The sequence below is a fragment of the Pan paniscus genome, chromosome 21 (genome assembly GCF_029289425.2).
Source record: "Pan paniscus chromosome 21, NHGRI_mPanPan1-v2.0_pri, whole genome shotgun sequence".
Classification (NCBI taxonomy): Eukaryota; Metazoa; Chordata; class Mammalia; order Primates; family Hominidae; genus Pan; species Pan paniscus.
Genome location: NC_073270.2, coordinates 1,056,538 through 1,083,949, shown reverse-complemented (window position 1 = coordinate 1,083,949; position 27,412 = coordinate 1,056,538). Strand labels below are relative to the sequence as shown.

The window sequence follows — 27,412 nt, the reverse complement described above, 5'->3', positions numbered from 1 at the left end:
AGCAGAATGAAAGGATACATGCAAAGGAACCTAGCACAGTATCTGGTACCCAGTTCCCCTTTAACTTGGCTTTATTCATTCACTCCTGGTAGGGCATTAATAAGGGATTTAGCCCCCTCCTATTGAAAACGATTAATTCAGGGAAGAGTTCAGACAGTGTGGACAGATACAGTGTAGGCCAAGCCTGTTTCTAAGGCAGGAGCTGGGTAGGGACGGTGAGAAGGGCGAGAAGAATAGGGAAATATGTGTCGTCTGTGTTGCTGCTGTTGCAACCACCACAACAAACAAACAAGTGAAAAAAAAAAAAAAAAAAGAATTGTCCATACCGGAAAGTGTGCTGTTTTGGAGGAGGCTGGGGACAGTGTGGATGGCTTGAGTGGGTCCTGTTGGATTGAAGTCTGACAGTGGTGATTCCCTTCAACAAATGGTCGGGGTGGGAGGGTACACACACACACACACACACACACACACACACACACACACACACACACACACACACACACACACACACACACACACACACACACACACACACACACACACACACACACACACACACACACACACACACACACACACACACACACACACACACACACACACACACACACACACACACACACACACACACACACACACACACACACACACACACACACACACACACACACACACACCCCCCCCCCCCCCCCCCCCCCCCACGCAGCGCCCAGCCTCCGATTTCAGCGCTGGCAGGAGATAACCATTCTTAGCTCGCCTTTCCAGGGTTATTTTTGGCTGAGGCTGTTCGCTGATGGCAAAAGGTTTCAGCCCCCTCCCAGATCCCTCCCCGTGCTTGTTCTAAAGAGAAACTGGTGCGTGTAGGCTGCGCACTCCCAGGGAGACAGGGAGACGGGCCTGGCTCCGGAGAGGAACCGGGACTCTGCCCAAAGTCTCGCCGCCCGCCGGCTGTTTTCTGGCGGAGGGTGTGCCCCGGAGGGCGGCGATCGCGGGTGAAGGCTGGGGCCAGGCGCGGGTGCAGGCGTCACCAGGGTCGGGCTAGCAGGCCCTGGAATCAGGCTTTTGGGACACCCCGAAAGTGAGTCCAACTTGGTGAGAAACTGAGGGCACCTCGGGCGGTCTGGCCGCGGAGAAGGTGGGCGGGAGAAAACTTTACAGGAAGGCAGAAGCCATCTCCGCCGAGGGAGTCAGCGAGTGGCCGCGCGGAGAGGAGGGGCGGGCGGTCCCCAGGCGGGCACAGGGCGCAGGGCGCGGCCCTGCTGGAGAGGGGGCCCGGGCGCGAGGCGGAGTCCCGGCGCGCAGCCAGGCTGGTGGAGGCCCCCGGCAGGCTGCAGATTCCCTCCGGCCCCGGGAGCCGCAGCAGGACCGGCCAGGAGGCGCCACGGAGGGGAGCCCCATCCCGGTGCTGACAGTGCCCACCGCGCCCTACGAGGACCGGCGGCCGGCCGGCGGCGGGGGTCTGCGGCGACCCACCGGCCTCTTCGAGGGCCAGCACAACTACCTGCCCAACTTCATCCAGAGCGTGCTATCGTCCATCGACCTGCGCGACGGTCAGGGCTGCACCATGGTGGTGGGCAGCGACGGCAGGTACTTTAGCAGGACGGCCATCGAGATCGTGGTGCAGATGGCCGCGGCCAACGGGGTTAGTGTCCAGATGCCCCTCGCGTCCCGCCGCGCCGCCGCCATGCCCTCTCCTAGCCCTTGTCCCCCTGCTGCCTCCGGGCCCAGCTGGGAGGCCCCTGCCCGGCCCCGGCTTTGCTTCCTCACTCCCGCGTCCTCACCCTCCAGCGCCCCACTCCCGCCGTGCTCGCAGCCTCCCCGGCGCACCCCGGACACTGAGTTCTATTAGTACCCACCGCCCCCAAAAGCCTTGAGGGGTGTCCGTCGTTCCTGGAGCCACTCCGGGTGGCCTGGACTCTTCTCCGACTCTGCACACATCCCGCACCTGCTCATTTTTCTTTCGGACATTCTCTTACCCGGCCCTGTAGATTCCAAGGCAGCTCCCAGTTTTCCATACTGTTCCCAACGCGTTCACTGCCCACAGTCCCCACACAAGCTTCTTTCCCAGGCTCACAACATAGTCCCTCTGCCCTGTGCCCTTTTTGCAATAATCTGCCAGTCCCCTAAGTCTTAGCTCTGCCTATTTAACAGTAGTGCTGTCTGAGAACACACACACACACACACACACACAAACACACACGATCCCTGACATATTTGGCAAGAGTAGGCCCTGAAGGTTTTTAATATTTTGGTTCTTTAACCCAGTGGAATTACTGAATGATTTATTTAATTAGGGTAGGGATGGAGTGGATCCATTTGTTTGATGCTAAACAGCCTGAGCTCGCAGTTCCCGGGGGGCATATCTCTAAATGGTCTGAAATGAGATTTGCAGTGGTTTTCTTAATGCAATTCCCAACTTCTCTCCAAATGCCTTTTGACATTTGACAACATTTCATGCCTCTTCCCCTTTCGCTTTTCATCCTTGTTTTCTCTCCCTTCTCCCACGACCTCGGTAGTCTTCTGCAATCCAGATTCTCAGACTTCGGGTTTTTCTCCCTCTGCCCCTTTCCTCTCTGTCCTATAACTAGAAGCACCTTTTGGCACAGACCCGTATCCCAGTTTCCTCTTTCCCAGGTCCAGCAGCATCTCAAGGACATCTACAAGAGGGATACCTAATTTCAGGGGTCTCTGAATGATATGTGGGAAACATCGTCTAAAAAAGTAATTTTATCCTTATTCATGCAACCAGACCCACACTCATAGAACTTTTCTTTAAGGGGAGTGTCTTGCAGATGTATAAATGAGTGTTAACATCTTTAAAAGCGAAACTGAAGAATTCCCTGGCATTTGAATTCCCTCCTTCCTTCCCAACCCTCTCCTTTTCATTTTCTCATTTATTATTAAAAACATTTTTAAAGGATCTCCATACTTCATATTTATCTACTATAATTCCTCCTTCTCGGTGTTGCAGGGATGGGGAAAGAGGATTTTTTAAAAAACACAATAAAAAGCAATTGGGAGAAACAGGGCCAGTGGTGTTGGGGTGGGTAGTGGAATTGTGATTTTTGACTCCAGTAGACAATGATGCTGGATATATGGGGTTTGATTTCTCTCTGGCTCCTCACTTGGGATTGATGAAGTTTGGCTAGAATCAGGGAGTTGAAGAGAGGTTGACAAATGGTCTTTCACTCTTCTCTGACAGACTGTTCCTGTGGAGTGATGGAGAATAATGAGCCTTGGGAGAGCTATGGGAGCTCTCATACTCCTTCCCGAGCCAATTTTTTAGGGAGTGAGAGAAACATGGCCTGTCCAATACTTGTTGTGGGTCAGGATATTTTTGAAGCTACGGTTGTTGATTTGCATGGGAAAATTATTATGTCTTATTATTTCTTGTCCCACTTTACCATAAGGGCTCCTCAGCTTCTTACTTCAATGGGTCTTCCATGACAAACACACTTTATTAACTCTGAGTGGAATTTATTTTAACAGATAATTAGCATAGGTCAATATATGCTTAAAATAGAGTCAAATTAAACCTACTAGCTGTTATAAAGGACAGATGACAAATTAAAATCCACATAGAAGCATCGACTCTTAAATAATCTGAAAGTACTACTTCTAAGAGGGGTGGGCATGGGTGAAGGGAATGGTGGACATGTTTCAGAATTTCAAAAGCCAACTTTAACCAATCTTTTCCTCATTTTGTTCACCTTCTTGGGGGCTTATGCTAAAGTGAAGTGAATAGCCATAAGGCTGGCTTCAGGAGAAAGGTGGTCTAAAAGAACTGGATAATTATAAGCAAAATTGGTCTTGAATGATTGAAAATTGATGAGAATGTGCTTGTCTCCTGATTTGGCATCCTGAGTTAGACTCAGGAATACTGAACTTGGATCCGAAAGGCTTTGGTCTTTTTTGATATCCTATTGGATAATCATAAGCAGGCTAGAAAAATAGGAAACTAGAATTTATTCTCTTTGAACTGACAAATCTGACCAGTGGGCTGCATTCTCTATATCTGAAAAATCTTGGTTTTGATGGAAAAAGTTAATTTTACAAAGCAATTTTCATTTTTTAAATTAAATTTCATTTTTTTTTGAGACAGGGTCTCACTTTGTTGCCCAGGCTGGAGTGCAATGGCACAGTCTTGGCTCACTGTAGCCTTGACCTCCCCAGATTCAGGTGATCTTCCCACCTCAGCCTCCTGAGTAGCTGGGGCTATAGGTGCACGCCACTACGCACAGCTGATTTTTGTGTTTTTACTACTCATAGGGTTTCTCTGTGTTGCCCAGTCTAGTCTAAAACTCCTGATCTCAAGAGATCTGCCTGCCTTGGCCTCCTAAAGTGTCATGAACCACCATGCCCAGCCTACAAAGCAATGTTCTAGGAAAAACTATAGTTACTCTTTGATTATGTAATTGCTGGAGAAGAAAAACATGGCATTTCTAAAATGATGAACTATATTATTTATATTTTAATATCTCATAAAGTTTGAAATAGACATTTCAAACATAAACATGTATAAAAATTTCTATAAATTAAAAATATAAAATCAAAAACATTTTACAATTATTTTATTATAAAATTATTATAGAATCAAAAACATTATAAATTTAAACAACTTTTTAAAAATTTTATTTTGGGATTTCCCATGGAGTGATGGAGAATAATGAGCCTTGGGAGAGCTATGGCAGCTCTCATACTCCTTCCTGGGCCAACTTTTTTAGGAAATGGGAGAAATATACCCTGTTCAATGTTTATTGTGGGTCAGGATATTTTTGAAGCTATAGTTGTTGATTTGCTTCAAACTTTAAAAAATTTATTATAAAATTATGGGATGTAAAAAAATTTATTATAAAACTTTGAAATTTTCAAACTTTCAGAAAAGCAGAGAGATGAGATTAATGGCACTCATAGGCAAACATAGAACATAGATTGTAAACATTTTGCTATATTTGTGTCGTGATTATTTTTTGCTTGTGTTTGAAAGTATATTAAAGAAAATGATATTTTACCCCTAAATTCTTTAGTACAGATTTCTAAAAAAATAAGAACATTTTCCTGTATAGTTACAAAATCATCTTTTCAAACAAAATAAAAAATGGCTTTTTAATATCATTTATTACCCAGTCCACATTCAGATTTCCTCAATTATTATGAAATGTCCTTTTATTTTTTGAGACAAAGTCTTGCTCTTTCACACAGCCTGAAGTGCAGTGAAACAATCTTAGCTTATTGCAGCCTCAAACTCGTGGGCTCAAGTGATCTTCCTGCCTCAGCTTCCTGAGTAGCTAGGACTATAGGTGCACACCACCATGCCCAGCTAATTAATTTTTTTGTAGAGATGGAGGTCTTACTACGTTGCCCAGGCTGGTCTCAAACTCCTGGCCTCAAGTGATCCTTCCAGCTTGGTCTCCCTGAAATATCTTTTGGGGCTGGTTTGTTCAAATTAGTTTCTTCTAATCAAGGGACACACATTGCATTTGATTATTTAGCTCAAGACTTTTTTAACGTGGAAAATACCCATACTCTTTGTTTATGTATTTATTTAGTGAAATTGACTTGTTGAAAAACTAGTCAGTTGTCCTGTAGAATATTTCCCCTTCTGGAATTTTCTGGTTGCTTTTTATGGTGTCATTTAACTTTTCACTCTGTTTTTTCCTGGTTAACTGGAAGTTAGTTCTAAAGGCTTTTAGGCCTGCTATAACAAAATACCAAAAACTGGATGACTTATAAAGAACAGAAATTTATTTCTCACAGTCCTAGAGGCTAGCAAGTTTAAGATCAAGGAGCATGTGGTTTTGATATCTGGTTAGGACCAACTTTCTGGTTCATAGATTGGCCTTCTTGCTGGGCCCTCACATAGTGGGAGAGACTAGCTAGCTCTCTGGGGCCTCTTTTATAAGGGCACTAATTCCAATCATGAAGCCTCTGTCCTTATGATCTAATGACCCCCTAAAGGCCCCACCTTTTAATACCAGCACCTTTGGGGTTAGGATGTCAACATATTAATTTTGGGAAGACATACACGTTCAGCCCATTGCAAGGTTTAGTTAGATTCAGGTTCAACTTCTTTTTTTAAAGACTATTTCATAGGCAATAATGTGTATTCACATCCCATCATTAGTGATGGTGAGATGATCGCAAGGTTAGGGTGATCACTGCCTATCTCCTCTGCTATATTCCCCCTTGGGTCAAGCCAGTAGTCTGTGACGTGAACTTTGTACCATGTGTATATTCAGTTATATTCTGTATCAATAGTTACTTGATTGTTTTAGCATTTATTAATGATCCTTGCTTGAGTTGATTATTTCATTAGGGGTTTCAAAATGGTGAATTTCTAATTCTCTAATTCTATCTACATGTTTTAGCTGGCATTTTTCTATAAGCAGACCATTTTCTTCACAACTGGGTTATTTGGCTACCCTGAAACATAGTTCCTTCCGGGAAGGCAGAACATATGTTTATTTCTGTCTTTTAAAAATTACTGGTGTTTGGAGTGAAGATTAGGTGAGTTAACTACCTCCACAGGTGACAAATGAATTTTGTTTTGTCTCACTTTTGCTTTTTTGAGTATCACTGTGGATGCTTGGATTTTTATATTTAATTTGAATGGATTAGGGAATAAATGAGAAGATAGGTTTTATCTGTTTCTGTAGTTTTTATGTGGCTGTGTGAACTTACTTTTAAAAATTCCCAGAAATATTTTAATTCCCCTTTAAAGCTATAAACTATGTCATACTATAAAGCAAAAGAAAAACCAATCATGTGAAGAGTAAATAGTATCATTTAAACGAATTGTGGTTAAGCTTAGTTTGTAACTAATTAGTTTTGTATTTTCTTTCTACTTTTATCTACTTCAGAGCCTCTTCAGTGGTTTAGATCTTCTACGTGTCAAATTATTCTAATCTCTTAAAAAGTTTAAGAGCTAAAATACAACACAATGACTACAGGAATGCCTTTGTCCTTTTCTGGGTGGGTACACCTAAGGCAATTTCTTTTTCTCTTCTTTGTTCTCTTCTTCTTTCTTATTCTTAAATCATCTTCAATATTGGACAGATGACAGCACTGTGCCTGCCTCAAGATGTTTCTGACTTTTTCTTTTTCTTTTCTTTTTTTTTTTGAGATGGAGTCTTGCTCTGTCACCCAGGCTAGAGTGCAATGGCACAATCTTGGCTCACTACAACTTCCACCTCCTGGGTTCCAGTGATTCTCCCAACTCAGCCTCCTGAGTAGCTGGGGTTACAGTCATGCACCACCACGCCTAGCTAATTTTTTGTATTTTTACTAGAGACGGGGTTTCACCATGTCGGCCAGGCTGGTCTTGAACTCCTGACCTCAAGGGGTCTGCCTGCCTTGGCCTCCCAAAATGCTGGGATTACACGTGTGCGCCACTGCGCCCGGCCGTTTCTGACTTTTTCTAAAGTCTTCTTTCTCTGGAGATGACATTATATAATAGCACTGTTCAATAGAAGTTTCTTTGATGATGGAACTGTTCTATAATCTGCATTGTCCCAGCCACTAGCCATATGTGACTACTGTAACACTTGAAATGTGGCTAGAGCAACTGAAGAACTGAATTTTGCATTTTACTGAATTTTAATTAATTAAAATAGAAATGCAAATAACCATAAGTGGTTAGTAGCTACCATACTGGACAGCAAAGATCTATAATTCAGCATTTAAAATCAATTTTGTTTTGTTTTCAAAAATGGAGTCAGACTGTTACAACCCAAAAGAACTGCATGTTAAATTAAGGTAAATCACCAAATACTGCATACACATTTGGGAAATCCAAACCAGATTTTTTCATGTGATAACCACACCCTCTTTTGACTTTAGCCTTGGAGGTAATGGAGTATGGCAGAAAAAACCCTGTATCAGCAGCTGGAAGACTCACCTTCTTTTCCTAGCTCTGCCATATATTGACCAAAAGAGTCAAAGTCCATTCAGATGGTTGAGGGGCCTTGGAATTTTGTTTTTGGTTTTCACATACAAGTTGGAGGGCAGATGCGTTAGCCTCTTGAAATACCCAGAAACCACTTGTTTCCTCATCTAAAAATCAGGTATGACAGGATCATTTAATTATCCTGGAAATCAGATGAAGCACTGCATATGAAAGCACTTTGTAACATCGATAGCACTGGGAAATGTAAAGACCTTTTACTGAAATATAAAGGTGTATGGTCAACTGAATATATCTCAGATGATTATGATTTGACTGTATATATTGAATATAACCTGTAGTGGGCCCCTTGGTAAACAGCTTACAGTTTTGTTGCAAGTTTTAGCGAAGAGAAAATTTATTTGTTGACTAGTCATGCCCTTTATTGGCCACATGATGAGCAGCAATGATATTAACACACAGTGCACCTTGCAGAATTCAAGAATGTCTCAGTGTCTTGTGAACTAGGAAGCTGAAATGCAGTGGTATGCAGAAGGCTGGCTCAGTAGGAACCTTGGGAGTGTCCTCCAGATAGATGTTTGTGCAGGTTGTATTTGATTCCAGTTGGCCATGAAAAGCTGGTTGCTCTAAAGAATGAGAATATACTTGGTTTTGCATTTACTAGAACTATCTGGGGAACAAATCTTGGGGTGGAAGAAAGGAGGGAGGGAGGGAAAGCTGTGCTTCAATACCTAGGGCTTCTTTCCTGGAATGGATCTGAGAATCTGGGATTGGGTGGCTAATATCTCATCTCTAGAAGGGAGAAAGAACTGGGTGTTGAAGGCTTTGTATTTTCTACTGGAGTTCACTACAGAATAGGTGAATGGAATGGGCTGCTATGATCCAGACATTAGGGAGGACAGGTTTGTGATACATTAGAAAACTTGAATGAGCCCTTCTATGATTCTCTCTTCCCTCTTTCTGCTTCCCTTTCTGAATCACCATCCGCAGGTTGTGGAATTAGGAAATCTATTATGTGAGCAATAGCAAACTTACAGGAGCCCTTGGCTCCATCTATCTCCCTGTTTGTGTCAGTTCCTTCTGGATGCTTTTAGTCTGTGGTCTTCATTCACTCTTTTTCTGGGGAAGTAAAAGGAGTGGGACAGATTATGAGAACAGCTGGGTCCTCCCAGTTGCTGGGGTGGTTATTTTAAGCTTTGTTTAATGTGTCCAGAGACCCAGATGGCATTTTTAACTAAGCTGCTTTATTGAATCTTGTGATAAAGCATAGTGATGTTTATTGAAAAGGCAGACACACATCAGCAACATTATGCGTGAAACTTGCTCTAAGAATTTTCTATAAAACATCTGTTCTCTTTGAGCCTTTTGTGAACTCTGGAAGTTTGCTAATTTCTATACAGACTTGAGGACAAGAAGTTGGAACCCACTTTTGGAGATGTCCAAGCATAGGTATTGGAATCATTAATCCTAACCCTCTCAGTTTTAAGGCCCCGGATACCCTTCTGTTAGACAACAGCAACATGAGCAAGCATTGTAATAACATTTAAACAAGATTATTTGGAAATAATGGACAAGAAAAATTAGTATAAATTGTTTGGGGATTTTAAAATTAAAGATAAAAAGCTAGGGCTTCAATGACCTGTGCCAGCCTATAGCCTTAAGAGTCAATTTGCAAACACTCAAGATTTGGCCAATATGCCTCTACTACTTCTACTTAACACAGTCAAAGGGAAATTTTTAGATTCTTTCATCTGATTTGACTCTCTTAGTTACGAATAAGAGGATATCTAGAATATATATGTGACTTGTTAAAATGAAAACCCACCTTCTCTGAGTCTTCAAATATCTTTCATATCTTACATTTTTAGTAACATCAACTTTTGAAGTCATGTCCGTAGTTGTATGAAAAGAAAAATTTCAGGAACATTCAACCTCAAAAGTTCTTTTTCTTAGTCTGAAGTCGTAGAAGCATTTGACTTTTACTTTCTCTTTTTAAATTAGTACTAGTAGGTATTTTGTATAAATATAATATTTAGTTATTGCCTTTGTATTCTTTTTCTCTAGTAAACATCCTGGTTTTTAGCTATCAATATGTAGTTTTACATTTAGGGATTTCTAATGGAAAGACAAAGGAATCTGAAATCAGAGGACAAGAGTTTATTCTACTTGACCAAACACATACAAAATACTGGAAGGAGAGTTTTACAACAAATATTTAATATATATGACATGTAAAAAGGTTTTCCAAATCAAGAAAATTCAAACAATTCAATACAAATGTCATCAATAATAACACATGAACAGGTGGCCAACCTTATTAATAACAAGAGAAATATAAATTAAAACAATCCATCAACTTGTAAAACAGATGAAATTACCCAGAGTTGGTGTAGGTGATGGAAAATTGTCATGTTTGTATACTGTTCATAGAAGTCAAATTGACATAACTTTTTGGTCAGGCAATTTGGAAGTATATATCTAAATTAATAGAGTAGTTTTCTAATAATCTGGGAATCTCTTAATCTAAGAATCTTTACTGTAGATTTTTCTAGAACAAATGTACAAACATCTATGTACAAGGGTACTCACTGCAGCATTTTGCTAAGGAAAAACTCAGAAAAAAATCCATATGTTCAACAGAGAACAGGTACATAATTTATGACACAACCGCACAATATACACCACTAAAATAAAGAATATAAATTTATATGTAGTATGAAAAAGATGTGAATGATAGCTTGTTTGTGAAAAACAGCAATGACTGGAATATTGTGTGTAACATAATCCTGCTTTTCTGTATATAATGTAGGCATAGAAAATAGGATTGAAAGGACATACTCTAGTCAACAGTGTATATAGCTTGGGTGGAGGGGGTGTATAATGGGGAAGGAGAGTCCCTATACATCTCTGGATTTAAAAGATCATACATGCATATGCATTACCTTCAAAATTAAAATGATAAAGACAAAAGGAGAAGCTTTGGATTTGAATCATGATACTACTGTTTGCAACTTATATGACCGTGGGGAAGTCGCCTAGCTTCCTGGGGTTTATTTCCTCATTTATAAAAATAGGGAAAGTAATAATACTTGTCTACATGTCTTCTAGGGTTGTTGGGAGGATTGAATGTGATAATGGGTTACAGCATTATGAATTATTTATTCATATAACACAATTATTATAAAAATATTTTGCTCTGATTAAAATAAAAGAAGGACGAGATCGTGTGTGTTTTTCAGTCCCAGTAGCTTTACTAACCAGAAAGCGCCTGCTGATGTGGTGATCACAGTTGCTTTGGTGCAGCTTCCTCTTGACTTTTGGCATTTGTCCATGCTGCTAGCTAAGGCTGAGGTGGCGACTGTGGAAGTTGTGAGCTCCTCCCCCTCCCAGCACACATTTGTGTGCGTACTCACACTCATGCACACACAAACACACACACGCACACTCTATCACAGTACATGAGGTGGCAGCAGCTGCTCCGGCATAGACTTTCACACAACATAAAGGACTTTTTTAGTGTGGTCTGTGCATTATTTCCTGTTAAGCATGAGCTGAGTCAGTGCCATGCTTTTCCATCTGAAACCTTTCTGAGGCTCAGGCTGTGTTAAGAGCAAACCCTCTCCCCTCCATGCCCACCCCATGGCCCTCTACTGAAGCCAGATCTTAATCTGCTCATTTCATGAGGATTTTCAAACCGAATGGACTGGGCCATGTGAGAGATCACTGAAAGGAACAGACCAAGCAGAGGCTAAGAGACTCCACGCTAATCTGTTGAGTCGTCTGAAAATGCACAGCTGTGGGAGCTCACAGTGCTTTAAAGTACTTTGGCAGGATGTTTGTTCAGGGGGCCTGTTCCTGCAGCCCTGCTGAATGTTTGGTTAGGAGGCATAATCTTTTTTTGGACAGGATCTCCCAAATGTAAAGTGATAGATGCTAATGTGGAATATAATACAGAAGATCCAGCTTGGATGTCATAAATAACAATAAATTGTTTAATCTTGCTGAGCTGTATGTAAATCTATGATTGCCAGAGGTCTTTAGTTCACTGGAACATAGTATGGGGGCAGGGGCACTTAGCAAATAGGCAGTTATTATTTTCCAACCAGACAGAAACTGGTCTGATGGAATTTATCTAAAAAGGCATACACATGGATTTTAATTAATTGTGACAATTACTCAGAGAAAACACATGGCCCTAAAGAGGCTGAGGGGTTTTTTTGTTCTACCTATAAATGTATATGTATATTCACCTATATTCTACCTATGTATAAGTAAGAGAATGAGTTTTTGTTTTGGGGATATATATTTATACGTATCTATACAGATAGATATACACATACTTAATTTCTGTCTACCTATTAAGGTGCGGTGCCAGATGGAAAGTATTTTTAAGCATTTAGATAGTTTATTCTATAGCATATGTGTGCATATAGCCCCCCCATAAAGCTTTGTCTCTTTTCTGGATATATTTAACAAGAGGCTAGAACAGAGTCCAAAATGTCAGAAATGTTTGAACATTCCATAGAAATGAAGGAGGTGTTTCCAAATGACCTATGTTTCTATGGCAATAAATAGAACTTGTGCTGCGTTGGATGGGTCAGGAGTAAGCAATATAAACAGTGTAAGTATGACTATTCCAGGCAGAAATCTACCTTGTAAGAACAGCTTTGTGCAGTGAGCTCAACAACATTGATCAGTTAGCAGTCCGGTTCAGTACAACATTGATCAGGTAGCAAGCCGGTTCGGCAGTGCCAGTCGGAGACACAGATGGGGACAATCAAAGAAGATGCAGGTCAGGACAAGGATGCAGACATGTACCTGTCACTACCATGGACTTCAGCAGCTTCTTAGTGAGCAGGTTTATGATTAAAGAAGAAAGACATCGTTGATATGTAAGCATGTTACAATTAATTTGCTGTTTAGTTATTAGCAAACTACAACCAGTTTTTAGTTTTTAGGGCTTTTTTTCTTTTTTCTTTTTTGAAACACGTTCTTATTCTGTCATCCAGGCTGGAGTGCAGTCGTTATCCAAGCTCACCGCAGCCTTAAACTCCTGGGCTCAGTGGATCCTCCCACCTCAGCTTCCCAAGAAGCTGGGACTACAGGCGCACGCCACCATGGCCAGCTAATTTTTCTTATTTTTTTGTAGAGATGAGGTCTTGCTGTATTGCCCAGGCTGCTCTTGAGCTCCTGGCTTCAAGCCATCCTCTTGTCTTGGTTTCCCAAAGTGCTGGGACTATAGGTGTGACTCACCATGCCTGGCTTACATCCAGTTTAATTTATACTACAGTGTGGGTTTAGTCCTCAAACATGTTTTTGTTTTACATATAAAAATTTGAGGTAAAAGAACATTTTTACATTGGTCAATAATGGTACATTTAAACAATGGACGACTATATCCATTAAAATCGTGTTGTGGAAGAATATTCAGTGACATGGAAAGATTGACTCAAGGGCAAGTGAAACGTGTCAAGAGTCTGTTAGGTACTAGACACTGTAAACTGGGTCTTGGCTGTGTTACTTGCTTACATCCTCCATCATGTGATCTTTTAGATAACAAAATCGAGATACATAGGGATAATGGGTGGGCCGATTGAAGAACAGAACTTGGGCCACACTTCTAGATGCCTGTGACTTTTCTGCATTTATTCAGATATTAGGAATTGATTATGAAATCCATGGTGGTTTGATGCTAATGAACTCTCATCTATCTCTCCAGCATGTGTGTAAAGACTTCCAGAGGTACAGGAAGTTGAGGATGAACTCTCTTACTTCCATCTGGTCTCCATGTAACAAATCATATAACTGCACAATTATCCAAATGCAAATGAAGGAGTCCCTTGATGTTTGGATAACCACATTCATGCCTTGAGTTTGTTATTTCTTGAAATTGCCCTTATCCGTCTCTTGTTTACCCATGGACAACACTACTTAAGGGCTGGCACTCTGCAACCCGTGGCAGCTTGGCTTTGGAGTTCCTTCCAGTGTTTTGTTTTTGTTTTTAACCAAGAAGACAGGAAACAGGCATCTTTGTGTATATGGCTTGCCACAGCCCTTCGTAGATGGACATGGTGGAGGCTGTGTGGTCCCGGAGAACACTTCCTCTGTGAAGCATCAGGGAAGTTTCTGTTCATTGTGTCTTCACTCTCTCCAATTCACTTGGGGAGTGATAGGGATTATAACACAGTGAGCAGAGGATATTGGGGAATGTCATGCTTAATTTTCTTTTCTTTTTTTTTCTTAAACGACATTTAAAGCTAAAAGAGAATCACAAAGGGTAAGTCTGATTTAAGACATTTCACACATGAAAGAAATCCTGCTTTCATGCGTGTTATGTCACAGGAAAAACTCATTTAGAGTCAACATTCTGCACCTACTCCGAAATTTTAGCCTGAGGGTTTAAATATTACCTCGCTGCTCTCTAGGACTTTAATTTGAGCTAATTAGAAATGGAACTCATACTAAAACTAATTTAGGAAAGAAGCTGTTGATGTTCTGAAGAAAAACAGCTGTCAGAAATAAGATCATTAAAAAACCATAGTTGTATATGGCACAAAATGTAAAGGAATAGAAATGCTGGGAGAAAGCTTTTATAGAATAACATTTTATCTTTCTTTGGACACTAGTCTAAGGCATGTGAAAGGGCATATTGATTCCCTTGGCACCTGGTATGTTCATTTATGGATGAAAAAGCCCAATGACATAATTTAGGTGAGGTTTAAGGCTTGATGGGAGGCATTGGTGCCATTAGAAGGACGGACACAAAGAGTTCTTAAGTAACGGCATCATGGGAAATGATAATTGCACACTCCTTTCTACTATGTCTTGGTTTCCCCAAGCATTTAGAAGTCACGGCTGGGTAGGAACAAATTTATCATGAGTCTGTCTGTGTGTTTGGGAATGCATATGCCTCACAGATGTGTCTGCAGGGGTCTGTGTGATAATGTTCATATATGTGATAGATGTGGACCCTGGGATCTGTATCTGTGTGGACCCTAGGATCTGTACATGTGTGTGAGTGACAGTGGACTAGGGTCCACTTTGCCCCCTTTTCCACGTGGGAGTTGAAGGAAATGCCCCTTAATGGCAGTAGCATCCACTTGGGTGTGTGCACCTTTTGGAGGACTGGGTGAGGTTGCCCTTCTTCCAGCCAAAGCCAGACCCTATGGTGTGGGACGTTCAGCGGGGAGCAACAGAATGCCATGGCTTGGTCCTCCCTGGGCTGTGGTCTGGATTTCACTCAGGAATGAAAGTCAGATATTGCCTGCTTCAATGCTGTAAACATAACTAAGGATAATTATGTAAGTAGACCATCTTTTCCTTGCAAGGTAGCGGTCTGCTGCATTGACAGAGGGTAGTATTTCTAGGACTTTTTCAGAGAGTAAAATGGTACTTTAAGGGATAATCTGCTATCTAAAGATGAATTTTAAATGTTGGAGGGGGTTGTGGGATTCGGGGAAGACAATAGAATAATTTGTGTCATGGTTAATTTAACAAACGGTTTTTGTTTATAGAATCTGATCTTCGGTGGATTTTAACAACCCTCTTCTTCCTTGGCTTTTCAGATAAAGACGCAGAGCCTCAGAGATGTTAAATGATTGATCCTATGTCAGGGGGTAGAGTCAAGACTCATACCTATGCCTTTTAACTTCAAGTTGAGTGCTTTTTCTTTATACAAAAGGGCTTCCAAAAGTTATATTTCTTTTTATCAATGACTAGATCTTGAAAGCCATACCTTTTCTGATGGCATTTATCCTGGGCTAATTGGTAGAGAGAGGGTGAACAGAAGAGAAGACAGACACGCAGAGAAGAAAGTGACATGAAAACAGAGGCAGAGATTGGAGTGATGTGAACACAAGCTCGGAAATATGTGGAGGCAACAGAAACTGGAAGAGGCAAGGGAGGATCCTCCCCTAGAGCCTTTCGATGAGGCAGACCCCCACTGACACCTTGATTTTGAACTTCTGGCCTCCAGAACTGTAAGGGAATAAATTTTAATTGCTTTTAGCCACCAAGTTTATGGCAATTTGTTATAGCAGCCTTGTGAAGCTAATACAAACTTCGTATTAGATTACAAACTTTGTATTCATTTCCTAGGACTCCCATAACAAATTACCACATATTTGGTGGTTTAAAATCACAGAAATTTATTCTCTCACAGTTCTGGAGGCCAGAAGTCAAAATCAAGGTATCAGCGTGGCCACACTCTGTAGATGCTCTAGGGAGAATCTGCTCCCTGCCTCTTCTAGCTTCTGGCAGCAGAATACATTCCTTGGCTTCCCGGGTGTGGCTGCATCACTCCAATCTTTGCATCTGTCTTCATATCTCCTCTTCTTTGTGTCTATTCTAGTAAGTACAAAGTGCTGCATCTTCCATGATGGAAGTGGCCCAAATTAACCAATCTACCACCAGGTAGCTGGCTGATCATTTGGGGAATGGTACCATAAGGAGACTCAGTGTTGGTCCCTGCTGCTGGTAGAGTAGGCACTCTGCAGTGGCCATAGCCAGGTCAGCCTTGGTGAGTGAATGTCCATGTTGTTGAGCCCATGCATAGCCTTCATCCCTGCCATCACGGCCATGGTATTACAGCATTCTTGCATTGCTATAAAGAAATGCCTGAGGCTGGGTAATTTACAAAGAAAAGAAGTTTCCTTAGCTCATGGTACTGAAAGCTGTACAAGCCTGGTGCCAGCATCTCCTTGGCTTCTGGTGAGGCCTCAGGAGCTTTTACATATGGCGGATGACAAAGTGGGAGCAGGCATATCACACAGCAAGAGTGGGAGCAAGAGAACAAAAGAGAAGGTGCCACATACTTTTAAACAAGCAGATCTCATGTAAACTCAGAGCGAGAACACACTTATCATCAAGGGCATGGTGCTAAACCATTCATGAGGGACTAGCCCCCATGATCCAAACACCTCTCACTGGGCCCCACCGCTAACACTGAGGATTACATTTCAATATGAGATTTGGAGGAGACAAACATGTAAACCATAACAGCCACTTGGCTCATGAGCCCATTGGACAATGACAGGAATGGCTGGGGGAAAGCCACTCATTGACATCCACAGAACTGGTCATCCTGTTATTAAAATCCTCCTCTGCCTAGGTCACCATTTGGTGAGTGTCCATAAGGGACACAAATATCTTCACAATTTTCCATGTCTTACCTCAGAAGCCCCATCACCCTCTCTTTCACATCTCCTCCAGTACTTATCCCCCAGATGATAGGAACATGTCCAGCAATACCTCTTCTCTCTGGTATTGATGGGTTAATGAGCAGATCTCACATAGGTAAAATTTCCAGATATCTAGAATTTAATCTTCTGTTAATTCTCCAATTATAACTAAAGTATTTCAGGTTGAAACTTTATTCAAGTGTAATTACTCACTTTAACCTTCTTAGACAGAATGTATATTACCTTTTCAAAAATAACTGAAATTTAATAAGATAAAAATGTATCTATAATCGTTCCTACTTAATAACTTTACATGTTTATTTCTGCATTTTTCTAAGTCCTTGCCCCAAAGTGGACATAATTTTATACTGTAATAGCATGAAATAATTTTGCATTTGACATTTTTGATTTGGCATTAAACTATTGTTTATGTTTCTTTCGCTACTGCTTAAGAAAATGTGGGTGGTTGTAATAAATAAACCTGAAATGTAGGCAATTTTTATTGCCTTAAAAACAATAGAATGTTATTTCTCACTCACACAATAGTCCAATGAGGATGTCCCTGGTGGGCAAAGACTCTTGTCTACCAAATGGGATGGGGACTAAGTTTCCTTCCCTCTTGTGACTCTGGCATTGCCTAGAGCCACATGATTACCTGTACTGAATCTGTAGAAAGAGAAATAAGCAGTTTAGAGATGATATGTCTGTTTTCTGATATCCTCAGCCTAGAAGAAACACACATTACTTCTGTTCTTATTCTCATACTAGTTTATCACCCATTGTCCAAATGCACCATGTGGCCACACCTAGATGCAAGGGTGGGTTGGAAAATGTAGCCCCTGGCTGGGCAGTTGTTCCTCAGCATTGACTCTGTGCTATGGAAGGGCTTCCTAAGTTTTTGTGGACTGCTATCCCAGTCTGTCACCACTATACAATCTTCATAATTTTCCCTTTAAATGGCTGAGAGAAAATTTTGAACAAAAGCTACAAACATTTTTCAGATTCTTGATTCTCCAGACTTATTACTTGAGGGCAGTGACTAAATTATATTCAGTTCTATATCAGAAGGTTCTTCCATATTGCCGGTTTCATGGCAGATACTCAATAAAATGAGTTGAATGACTACATAAATTTTAGCAAGAGCATGTGGAAAATAATTTATCATGACTTTGGGTAATACTATAGGTGTAATTATTGTCCTTTCTCTTTCCTGACTTGATTAATAGCACCACTATCCATTAAGTTATTAAAGGTAGAAAGCTGAGATTATTCTTGACTCCTTTTCTCACTGGTCCAGTATTAGTGATTTATTGCAGTGTAAGAAATTACCATGAAACTTAGTGGCTTAGTTGGGGCTTGATGGGGGCTGGAGGATCCACTGCAAGATGGCTCAGTCACTTGGCTGGCAAGGTGGTGCTGGCTGTTAGCCTCCCATCTGATCCTCCTCTTTCCGCTCCTGCCACTCTTCAAGGTATTTTTTCCAGAGCAGCCATTCATCATTCATTTATTTTTTCCCATTAATTAATTCAACAGATATTTATTGTATACTTACCATATGCCAGATTTGTTCTAGGTTCTTGGAATATAGCAGTGAAAAAAAAAAACAGTCCTTGGATCTTATATACAGTGGGGAAATAAACATATAATGTAGAAAATTAGATGGTAATATGTGTGAGCACATATATTTATTATTTCTCATCATTTCTGAGACAGGAGATGGATATTCTGGCTTGGGGACTCACATGAGGTCACAGTTACATGTTGGTATTGGTTTGGTCATATGAAGGCTTGGTGGGGGCTGGAGGATCCACTGTGAGATGGCTCAATCCCTTGGCTGGAAAGCTGGTGCTGGCTGCTGTTGGCAGGCCTTGCTTCCTCTTCACAGGGCTTCTTGAGTGTCTTCATGACATGGCGGCTGGCCTCTCCCAAAATAAGCTGTCCAAGAGAGCAGGGCAGAAGTGTCCATGCCATTTACGGCCTCACCATGGAAGTCACACACAATCACTTCTGCAATATATACTGATTACCCAGATCTGCATCGTTCAGTGTGGGAGGGGACCACAAAAAGGCAAAAATGCCAAAAGGCAAGGACCATTGGGGCCATTTTGGAGGCTATTTACCACAGCCCCTCTCTTCCATATTCCAGTCCACCTGCATATTCTGTTCATCCTCCTTCCAAAAATGTATCTCAAACCAAATGACTAATTTTCATTTCTGTTGGCTCTAGCCTAGTCCAAGACTCTATCAACACTCGACTTTAAGAGTCTCCCATCTGATATTCCTCTTTCTGCTCTTGCCCCCCTTCAAGGTATTTCTCCCAGAGAAGCCATTCATCATGCATTCATTATTCTCCATTCATTAATTCAACAAATATTTATTGTACGCTTACCACATGCCAGATTTATTTTAGGTTCTTGGGATATAGCAGTGAAAAGTCCTTGGGCTTTACATACAGTGGGAAGATAAATAATATGGAAAATGTTAAAGGCAACATATGTGATCCAGAAAATTATAGCAGGGTGAAGGAAATAGGAAACAATAGAAAAGTTAGGGACTTCTGGCTATAGTATTATATAGGGCTGTCAAGGATGTTATCTCTGATTAGCTTACATTGAAACAGAAACCCAAAAGACAGTAGAGGGCAGGTATGTTAATATCTGGGAAAGTATTGTAAGCAGAGGAAAAAGAAAATGCAAGGGCCCTGAGGCAGGATCATGTTTGGTATGTTTGAGGAATAGCTGTTCTGTTCCGTTGTGGCTGGAACAGAAGAAGGAGGGCGGGAGGGCGATGGAGAATGGTACATGATGGAGGTCAGATTATGTAGGGCCTTGTAGACTACAATGAAGACTTTGGCTTTGTTTTGGGTTGGTGGGGGACAAGGAAAGCTATTGGAATGTTTTAGTGACTTGATGTGACTTACTTTTTAATAGGACCATTTGGGCTGCTCAGCCCATGATGTTTAAAAATGCAATCAGGTCACTTCCACTGTTTAAAACCTTTCAATGGATTCTGGTTGTACTTAGAATAAAATCTAAGCTCCCTTAGCTATTATTATTATATTATTATTAAAATTGACGTCCTTTATAACAGCAGTCTAATTCCTTCCTAATATGTACCTCACTAGTAACTATTATTATTATTGCTTATTTGTTTATAATCTGTCTCCTCTACTTGAAAATATGTAGCCTGGGGATCTTGTGGATTTCCATACTAAATCATCCCAAGGCCACTTTGCTTTTGAGCTCTCTCTCTCTCTCTGTGTGTGTGTGTGTGTGTGTGTGTGTGTGTTTTGATCTCTTCTGTAATTTTTTTCCCCCTGATCTCGCTGATTGTTATATTTGGTCAGTGACTGACCTCTAGCAATGATGGTGCCAGGGCAACTTTGTTGTTGAACTGTATGTTAAGGTTTGTTTTGGCTTGTTGGTTATATCAGTACTTATCAAATGAATTATCTGGGAAGAGAGGAGAGGATCTTATTAAAATACAGGTTCTTATTCGGTAGGCCTTGGGTGGGCCTTGAGGTTCTGCATTTCTTTCTTTCTCTTTCTTTCTTTTTCTTTCTATTTCTTTCTTTCTCTTTCTTTTTTCTTTCTCTTTCTTTCTTTCTCTTTCTTTTTCTTTCTCTTTCTTTCTTTCCCTTTCTTTCTTTCCTTTCTTTCCTTCCTTCCTTTCTTTCCTTCCTTCCTTCCTTTCCTTCCTTCCTTCCTTCCTTCCTTCCTTCCTTCCTTCCTTCCTTCCTTCCTTCCGACAGAGTCTCACTCTGTAGCCAAGGCTGGAGTGCCGTGATGCCATCTTAGCTCACTGCACCCTCTGCCTCCCAGGTTCAAGCAATTCTCCCACCTCAGCCTCCGGAGTAGCTGGGACTACAGGCGTGCACCACCATGCTCAGTTAATTTTTGTATTTTTAGTAGAAATAGGGTTTCACCACATTGGCCAGGCTGGTCTCGAACTCTGGAGCTCAAGTGATCTGCCCACCTCAGCCTCCCAAAGTGCTGGGATTTTAGGTGGAGCCACCATGCCCAGCTGAGGTTCTGCATTTCTATCAAGCTTGCAGGTGATGCCCATGCTGCCAGCCCTTTGAGTAACAAGGGGGCTTTATTACCGAGCTTGGCTGAACATTGGGATCATCTGTGGAGCTTTAAAACTACTAATGCTGGGCTCTCAACCCCAGAGATTGCAATATCATCAGTCTAGAATGCAGTTTGAGTACTAGGATTTTAAAAAGCTTCATAAGTGATTCTATTTTGTAGAAATATTGAGAACTACTAGATTGGATGATATTGAATCCAATTTTAAACCAAGGTGTAGCAATAAATGTTCTTCAGCGCTGTGTTGCTGACTTTTTAGAAAGTCAGTTTTGTAGCTCTAGAAAGAATCTGGCTGCATCCATGGATGACCTCCAGATCTCTGCTTAGCATGACTGGGTAATTTCTCCAATGTCTCCAGCACATGCTGTCACTTAACAGCAGAAAGAGAATTCCTACTTTCAGGAGAAAAGTCATTCCTGAAGATTACAGTTAAAATATGCCTACAGATGATGAGGTTGTAGTAAATCAGTCCCCTTGCTCTCTGAGCTTGTTCTAAGTTACAGGAAGCAGAAGAAGCAGAGAAGCACTCCATTTCTTTTTTCTTGTAATCTCTAGCATGTTCATATGCATAGTTTCTGAGTCAGTAGCAAACTAAGAACTTCTTGTGTGATTCAAGCTAACCCCTCGATTATCAGAAGCAGATGTTTCAAACGACTGAAGATCAGTGAGGCATATCCTATTTACAGGTTAATAATTGACTACTAGATGCAGGTGCACCAAATGGCCTTAGAGACATTAGATAGGAGAGACAATGTCAGTGCTCCCCCTACCCTGCCTCCCCTAATCTAAAGCCTACTCTGTTTCTTTTATCAAGTGATTGGCTGTATGCTAACAGAGCCTGGGGCACTTTCCTGTTGAAATGCCTTTAATCCCAAGCAACTGGATTGATTTTTTATTTTTGGATGGTTTAGATTGGACGACTGATTATTGGACAGAATGGCATCTTGTCTACACCTGCGGTCTCCTGCATTATCAGGAAGATCAAGGCAGCTGGTGGAATCATTCTAACAGCCAGCCACTGCCCTGGAGGAGCAGGGGGAGAGTTTGGAGTGAAGTTTAATGTTGCCAATGGAGGTATGTGGTTCAGCATATGCCTTAATAATCACGATTTCTTTCCTCTTATATTATTATAGTCTCACAGTGACCCTTTGATGATAGACAAGCAAGGTGCAGAGGACCTAGCTCAGAAAAATTTAGTGAGGTGCCCAAAGTGACCCAACAAAGAAGTGGCATGATGGGCTCATGAACCCATTTGGGTGGTCTCTTGGTCCCCTGTACTCTTCAGCATAAACTATTGAATAGTTGATGCTTATCTGATATGGAAGGACTCTGAATTTTAACATTAAAACATACCCTGAAGGTCGTTGTCTAAATGACAATGACCCTCATTTTACACATGAACAAATCAAAGGCCTGAGAGGCTGAGTTACTGCTGAAGGCCACAGGGTTGATCAGGGTCAGATTAATGATTTTTAGCCCAAATCCTGGGCTCTCTTTTTCCTACAGTGTTGACTTTCTCTCAAAATCATAGAATTGTTTCACTTTTTCTTATATTCACAGCACTTTATAGTTTGGGGTCCTTAGTGGAGGGGGTGGGATATATGTATGGAGTAAATTTCTTTTAAAAATTGAACACACAAAAAAACAGGGAGAATACGAAATAGATAACATGTACCCATTATCTTGTTTTTCTATTTTGCTTATCTTTTTTTTCTGAAGAATTTTAAAGCAAATTATCGCACAAGAACATTTCACACCCAAATATTTTTGTATGCATCTCTTAAAAAGAAAGACTCATTGCTGCATGACTGTGCTAACATACCTAACAATAATAACATTAATTCTCCAATATCACCTGAAAACTAATCTATAGTCAAATTTTTCAATAATCCCCAAAATATTATTATTTATAGCTGTTTTATTCAAATCAGGATACATCTAAGGATGCCATACATTTGCTTGGCAAGTCTCTTAAATCTCTTTTAATCTAGAACACTGAGTTTGCATGAATGTGGGTAGGAGCCAAATTTTAACCAGCAACAGTTACCATTATAAATTATTCCTCATCCCAGGCAAAGCAGTGCATTCTGAAGGGAAAACTTATTATCTATCCCTCCTTGTAGACGTTTTACACGTTATCCAAACAAGGAAGTGTATTTATGTTGAATATTTAAAAAACAATATTGTAACCACAAAGCAGAAAACTAAACCACCAAACCACAAAGGTAGACAGCAATAGAGGAAGAAGAGAACAAATTATCTACAAAGTAACCAGAAAACAATTAGCAAAATGGCAGGAGTAAGTCTTTTACTATCAATAATAACCTTGCTGGTACATGGGTTAAACTGTCCAATCAAAAGATATAGAATGGCTGAGTGGATCAACAACAAGATCCAACTAGATGCTGCCTACAAGAGACCCATTTTTAAACTTTAAGAATAGGCATATATTGAAAGTAAAGGGATAGAAGGAGATATTCCATGAAAACAGACAGTTACCAAAAGAGAGCAGGGATGCCTATACTTATATCAGATAAAACAGACTTCCAGTAAAAAGCTGCTCCAAGAGACAAAGAAGGTCATGATTTAATGATAAAGAGGTCATCTTATCAAGAGGACATAACAATTGTAAACATATATGCATCCAACATTGAAGCACTTAAATATGTAAAGCAAATATTAGTGGACATGAAGGAAGAAATATACAGCAATATAACACTAATAGGGGACTTCAGTACTCCACTTGCAACAATGGAGAGATCAACCAGACAAAAAATTAACAAGACAACACTAAATTTGAACTATACTTCAGACCAAATGGACCTACCAGACCTACATTCATCCAACAACAGCAGAACATACATTCTTCTCTAGCATACATAGAACATTCTCCAGGATAGACCATATGTTAGGCCACAAAATAAACCTTAACAAATTCAAAAAGATTGAAATCATGTCTAGTATTGTTTCCAACCACAATGGTGTGAAGCTAAAAATCAATAACAGGAGGAATCTTGGAAAATTTACCAATATGTGGAAATTAAACAACATGCTTATGATGAACTAATGGGTCAAAGAAGAAATCAAGAGGGAAATTAAAAAATATTTTGAGATTAATGACAATGGAAACACAATGTATCAAAACCTACAGTATGCGGCAAAGTCAGTTCTAAGAGAGAAGTTTATAGCAATAAATGCCTAGATTAAAAAAGGAAAAAGATCTAAATAAGTAGACTAACATTATGCCCCAAGGAGCTAAAGAAAGAACAAACTAAACCCAAAGTGAGCAAAAGGAAGGAAATAATGAAGATCAGAACAGAAGCAAATAAAATGTAGTATAGAAAAACTATAGAAAATATAAATAAAATCAAAAGTTGGTTCTTTGAAAAAATAAAATCTACAAACTCTTAGCTAGATTCACTAAAAAAAGCAGACTCAAATAAATAAAATCAGAAATGAAAGTGGAGACATTGCAATAGACACCTTGAAATAAAAATGGTCATAAGGGATTATTATGAACAATTTTATGCCAACAAATTGGAGGACCTAGAAGAAATGGATAAATTTCTAGAAAAACTAACCCAACAAGATTGAATTGGGAAGAAACAAAAAGTTTGAACACTCCAACAACAAATAAAGAAATTGAAGAAGTGATTAAAAACTTTCCAAAATAGAAAAGCCTAGGACCAAATGGCTTCATGGCTGAATTTTATCAAACATTCAAAGAATAATTACTACCAACACTTCTTAGACTCTTCCAAAAATTAGAGCTACAGGGAATACTTCCAAACACATTTTGTGAGGCCAGCATCACCTTGATACCTAAAGCCAGACAAACATATTGTAAGAAAATAAAACCACAGGCCAATATCTCTGATAAATATTGACAAAAACCAAATTCAACAACACATTAAAGAAATTATGAATCATGGCCAAGTGGGATTTATCCCTGACATGCAAGACTGGCTAAACAGAATGAAAGATAAAAACCACATGATCATCTCAACTGGTGCAGGAAAGGCATTTTACAAAGTTCAGCATTCTTTCTTAACAAAAACTCTTAACACTTTAGGTATAGAAGGAAAGTTTCTCAACATAATAAAGGTCGTTTATAAGAAACCCACAGCTAACATCATAATCCATTGGGGACAACTGAAAACTTTTCCACAATTTAGTACATGGCAGGGATGCCCACTCTTGCTATTTCTATTCAACATAGTTTTGGAAGTACTAGCAAGAGCAATCAGACAAGAAAAATAAATAAAAGTCATCCAAATTGGAAAGGAGAAAGTAAAATAATCTCTATTTACAGATGATATGATCCTATATAGAGAGAATTCTAAAGATTCTACACATGCACACACACAAACACACAAACACACACACAAATTTTAAGAACTAATAAATGAATTCATTAAGTTGCAGGATACAAAATCAACATACAAACATCAGTAGCATTTCTATACATAAATAATGACCCGGCTGAAAATAATCAAGAAAACAATGCCATTTATGATAGCATCAAAAAAATACTTAGGAATAAATTTAACCAAGGGGTGAAAGTATACTGAAAACTATAAAACATTGATTGAATAAGACACAAATAAATAGATATCCTGTGCTCACTGATCATGGATCAAAAACATTAATATTATTAAAACATTCATACTACCAAAAACAATATACAGATTTAACACAACCCCTATCAAAATTTCAATAACATTCTTCATGGAAATAGAAAAGCAATACTAAAATTGGTATGGAGCCCCAAAAAACCAAGGCAATGTTGAGGAAAAAAAAGTTGGAGGTACCACACTTGCTGATTTAAAATTATATTACAAAGCTAAAGTAAAACCAAAACAGTATGATACTGGCATAAAAACAGAAACATAGACCAATGGAACAGAATAGAGAGCCCAGAAATAAATCAAGACATATACAGTCAACTAATTTCGGAGCAGGGCACCAAGAGGACATAATGGAGAAAGAAAAAAACCTCTTCAATAAATGGTGCCTGGGAAAACAAAAATGTAAAGGAATGAAATTGGACCCTTATCTTACACTATACACAGAAATAAAATGAATAGAGAACTAAATATAAGATCTGAAACCATAAAAACCCTAGAAGAGAACATAGGGAAAAAGTTATTTGACATTGGCCTTGGCAATGATTTCTTGGATATCACATCAAAAGCTCAGGCTACAAAAGCAAAAACAAATAAATGGGACCACCTCAAATTAAAAAGCTTTTTAGCTTTTCCATTTTTCATTTATTTATTTTATGCACTTTAAAATCTCTGGGTATTCTTTTTTAGCATTTTAAAATTTATTTTTATATGAGTGCCTGTAGATTTGCCGTATCCTTTAAAAAACAATTATTTTACTATATATTATAATTGTACATATTTTTGGTGTGCATATGGTGAAAGTCATTGGAGTGGAAGATATCAAGGAGCTTGGAAATTGGAAAGGAATTCAGAAGTTGTTGATGAACTCTGAAGTTATCAGCATGGATGGTTCAATGGCATCATAGACAACTATCTAGAGAGACAGTACTTGCTTTACTTTTGGAAATCAGTGTGCTTTGGCATTAAAACTCAGGGACTTGAAAATGATGGACACAGCCAAAGAATATAGTATGGTGCCTGGGGTGTAGGGAGTGGAGGGAGATATTCATGCATTCTATAATCTGGCAAGCATAAAATAATGCAAAAACGAAACAAGACTACCTATTCTTTAAGTTTTATGAAGGGTAAAAAATGATAAGGAGTGAAGCAAAGGGCTATGTTTATTTCTTTGAGGACTTCACTTTTCCCACACAACAAGAAAATTGTTGGTAAAATCTTCTGGGCTGTCTTCTCTCCCACTTACTAGAATAGGACTATTGCTATTCTTTTTTATGAGCATGTATTGGAATACGGTGATGGTGCTACACTCTAAGGCAGCGTTGTCCAACAGAAAAATATTGTGAGTCACATACATACTTTACATTTTTAGTAGCCACATTAAAAAAGTGAAAAGAAACAAGTGAAATTCACATTGTGTTTTATTTAAACTACTATATCTAAAATATTATTATACCATGTCATCAATATAAAAATTATTAATGCAATCGATTGCATTTTCTACTAACTCTTCAAAATTTGGTGTGCGTTTACAATTGCAGCACACCTCAACTTGACTAGCCACATTTTAAGTGCTCAACAGCTAAATGTGACAAGTAACTATTGTATTGGACAATG

At 39.8% G+C, this 27,412-nt stretch overlaps 1 pseudogene; it reads left to right on the top strand.

Annotated features, from left to right (window-relative positions):
- Positions 1-1,096: 1,096 nt before the first annotated feature.
- The window catches only part of LOC129394900 (phosphoglucomutase-like protein 5), a 71,520-nt pseudogene continuing 45,204 nt past the window's right edge, over positions 1,097-27,412 (top strand).